The sequence below is a fragment of the Rutidosis leptorrhynchoides genome, chromosome 4 (assembly GCF_046630445.1).
Source record: "Rutidosis leptorrhynchoides isolate AG116_Rl617_1_P2 chromosome 4, CSIRO_AGI_Rlap_v1, whole genome shotgun sequence".
NCBI classification, from domain to species: domain Eukaryota; kingdom Viridiplantae; phylum Streptophyta; class Magnoliopsida; order Asterales; family Asteraceae; genus Rutidosis; species Rutidosis leptorrhynchoides.
Window position 1 is genome coordinate 512,324,216 of NC_092336.1, and position 4,268 is coordinate 512,328,483.

Sequence of the window (4,268 nt, forward strand, 5' to 3'; positions counted from 1 at the left end):
TGGTGAATGGTTGTTGGAGTAGCTTTTGTTTCATTTTACATTCTGTAATGTAATATGCTTCCTTCCTGACGTAGAAGTACATAGTAGAAATAGCTATATAATAATTACTTATATTTTGTAGATAATCTATTTTATATCTAGATAATTCTATAGATAATATACGTATGTTGATTATATCATCATTGTTATTATAGTAGATAATTAATTAATAATTAATATTTATTTATAGTAAATATCTTTAAATTCTATGATAAATATGGTAAGTAAATTTTAATTTATATAAAAATTTAATTGAGAAATACAATTTAATTCAGTTTAATTAAGAAAATGACACGTGAGCAAATTTAATTCAGTTTAATTGACAAATTGACACGTGTTCAAATTTAATTCAGATTAATTGAGAAACTAGTGAAATGACCCGTGAAATCACGGGTTTATTTAAATAAAATAATTTAATGACATGTTTTAGGTATTAAGTGAATGTAAATGCTAAAGTCATTTATTTTAATGACCCGTTTGACTAAAAACTTCTCGTTGTTTGTACAAATATATAGAGATATGTATTTTCGCATACATATGTAACGTAATTAATTTCATAAAAAGAATTCATATTTGAATATTAATAATATAATAATTATAATTATAATTATAATTATAATATTATATTAAAAGTAAATAATAATAATAAATTTTGCTCAAAATTGAGAATTTATATTTTTAATAATAATATTAATAATAATATTAATAATAATAATAATTAGTAATAATAAATGTCTTTTAATTTTTTTAGAAAATTAAAATTACAATTTAAGAGATATTAATATTTCCTTTTACAAAAAGATTTTGTATTATTTTTTAATTAAATTAATATATAATTATGACATCATCATTATGAAAATTAAAGAGTAATTAGCTTAATGATGATATAATCATTTTAGAGCTTTATATGACTATATAGATAGATTGCCATAGTTTAATTGAGAAATTGACACGTGTTCAAATTTAATTCAGATTAATTGAGAAATTGACACGTAAGATTATTGACACGCGCTTTATAATAATATATAGATAGAAGATAGATGTATAGGTAGATATATTTGTTTTAAGTAAAACTCCTACAAACGAGTTTTTTCAAAAAAATATATAAAAGTTGCTTCTAAACTTGAACTTACTACGGATACCATTTAATTAAAAGGGTTACCTAGATATAGATAAATTATCGTGTTTTTAATAGTAAAATTTTTTATTAAATGAAACACACGTTAATTGTACATGACCCGGTATATATACCTATACTAGAAAATGGCCAGTCCATGAGTAAATAATTGAGATGGGAGAAAAAATGAAAACTAGTAAAATACTCTCTCCGTTTCATTCCAATAGTCCACAGACATAAAACACGCAGTTTTAGAAAATTCCACTAACTTCATTTCTCCACCAATGAAATATTTTCTCTCCAGATCCACCATTGAAATATCATCTTTCCTTTCTATTTATGGAAGTAAACTATCAAAATGGGACAACCAAAATAAAATACTGGCCTATGGGAGGTAGTAACTAAATAGTTGACATCATAATGATGTCAGCAGAGTTACTATAGCTATTGGGCATTTTTATCATGTAACATTATACTATACTATATACTAATTAACGTAATTTTTCCTATCTTAAAACCAACTTTTCAACTGTAGCGGCAGTTTTTTTTTATTTTTTTTTTTGGAAAAGAAGACTATGGACCCTTGGTATCCTGCCACATACAACAAATAAACAAAGATAACAATACCAATACACTGCTATTACTTCTCAAAGTTGGTACAACTTCCACAGCATAGAGTACAACACTTGATAGCTAATTTAAATACAAAAAAAAAAATGAAAACCCCCCGTCATCAACCACCACCGGCAACACCTACCGGTAAAAGTCACACCTACCGCCACCCATAAAGTAAAAACACAACCTACGTAGCGAAAACCTGCACATAAAAAAAAAATCATTATCGTAAGAAAGTTTGAAAAGAGAAGGAAGAAATGACAGGAAGAATAAATACACAAGTTTTTTTCTAAAATTAAAAAACTAAATGAGAAATCAATAATCTCGTAAAGTTCATATCTCAAAAAATAACTCAAAGATGAACAACTTTTACTTTATTACTTAATAAAGATTCCTATGGACCACTACTACTACCAAGATCTGTAAAAAGAAATGTAATTAAAACACAAAAATAACATATAAATACAAAACAAAATTAAATCTGAAAAAAACTAGACCTGAAGCAAAAAAAAATCAAAACCAGATCTGAAATAAACGCCTTTGGTAATTGATGAAAAATTTATACAGATCTGAAAAATAAACAAATAAGATCTAAAATAGAGCGGTTTAGTAAGTGATAAACATAAACATATACCTTAGAAGCGGCGTTTGGTTGATAGAGAGCCAGTTTGTTAGAGGAGTTTGGTGGTGATGGCGGTGGCCAAATCAGAGAAGGAGCTGAGAAGAGCAAACCCGGTTAAGTGTTGTTCACAACGTAAAATCGTGCTAAATTTGGCTGGAGGTGATTTCTAATATCCATATAAAAGATGAAGATTTACTTTAGAAAAATTTGATGAATTTTGGTTTTAGTTTAGTTAAGAAAAAGAAGGAAAGAGAAGCTGAAATGTTGAGTTTTTATAATTTTATTATTATCGGTGCTAGCGGACGTGAAAGATCTTTATCAATTGGATTGGACTTAATTTTTTGTGTAACGACCCGACTTTTTCGACTTGCTTTTGGGCCTGGTATTTTAGCAAAACTGCGTATTTGTGCGTACTGTGCTACTTTATACTCTGGAATCTTTATACACATGGCTTACTTTCATTTATGTGTTAAAACGTGCCTTTATGTACGTAGGATACTTAACTTGATCACCGGATATCTTTATGACCGTTAGTGTCACTTGACGTTACGAACAAACTGCGTACTACGTACACGTTTAACTTATGTCGTAATCGGAATATTCTGACTACGAAATCTTAATTATTATTTCATAATAATAATTACTTGGGTTTTTGGATGCTTAATTACGCGTAGTAATTTACTTATGTTTACTAGTTAGTCTTGTTGGACTTTCTACCTTATTGGGCCTTAGCCCACCCTACACTAGTTAGTGGACTATTTAATTAACTCAAGTATTAATAGCTAGTGACCCATTAATATGTAAGACAAATGCCCATTTATTAGAGGGAACATGCTAGCATTTATGTCAAGTATTATTCTTAATGTTGCATTAGATCCTAACATAAGCACCAACTTTAGACAACCATTAACCAAAAAGCAAAAGTTGGTCTCCCTTGTCCCCCCCCTCCAATTCACGGCCACCATACCCCCACCATTACCTCATTCACCTATAAATACAAGCCTCATTCCATCCATTTTACACTTACTTTCATTTGTAATTCACACACACTCACTCTCTAATTCTTTCTCTAGTCTTTCTCTCTCTAAAAAGTGTAAGTATTTTGAATTTCTCTTATTCTTCTCCTTCTCATCATCACGAATTCATCATCATCATCATCATCATCATGGGTCTAGCTTTTTAGCTTTTGATCTTGATTACATCTTGTAGATTCAAACATGGATTTGAATCCTTCAAGAACATGGAAGATTCAAGCTTTCTAGCTTTGAATCTTTACCCACTTTGTAGATCTATATATTTTTTTAACTTTAATCTTGTTATTTTGTTATAAAGATTCAAACTTGTGTTTGTAATCTTTATGTAACTTAAAGATCCAAGCTTTATGCTTCAAGATCTTCAAGAACAACCAAGATCCAAGCTTTCTAGCTTGAATCTTCATATATTTTGTTGGATCTAAGTTTCCTAACTTATGATCTCATTATTTTGTTATAAAGATCAAAACTTGTGTTTATGGTCTTCATATAACTTAAAGATTGAAGCTTTATGCTTCAAGTTCTTCAAGAACACTAAAGGTTCAAGCTTTCTAGCTTTGTGACCTTATAACTTGTGTGAAAGGGATCCAAGCTCTCTAGCTTAGGGTTTCATCACTTCATTTGACTTAGATTATGTTCATATTTGCTTGATTGAAGTAAAACGTGTAGCTTTAGTTGTAAATGTAACTTGCAATTATGTTAAGACTATGGATATGATGTAACCTTGGTTCATCATCCATCTAAGACTCTTAAATGAGTTGTGTTCTTACTTGGTCTTAACATATTGTGTGTTGATGGTAGAATCTTGGTCAAGGTGATGCTAACCCATCAACGAGTTGTACAC

The 4,268-nt window shown here is 29.1% G+C and overlaps 1 long non-coding RNA gene across 1 annotated transcript; it reads right to left on the reverse strand.

Annotated features, from left to right (window-relative positions):
* Positions 1-1,764: 1,764 nt before the first annotated feature.
* Positions 1,765-2,644, reverse strand: LOC139904040 (uncharacterized). Its single transcript, XR_011778633.1, has 2 exons — positions 2,406-2,644; positions 1,765-1,973 (listed from the first exon to the last, which is right to left on the reverse strand). It is a non-coding gene; the product is annotated as an uncharacterized lncRNA (long non-coding RNA).
* Positions 2,645-4,268: the final 1,624 nt, after the last annotated feature.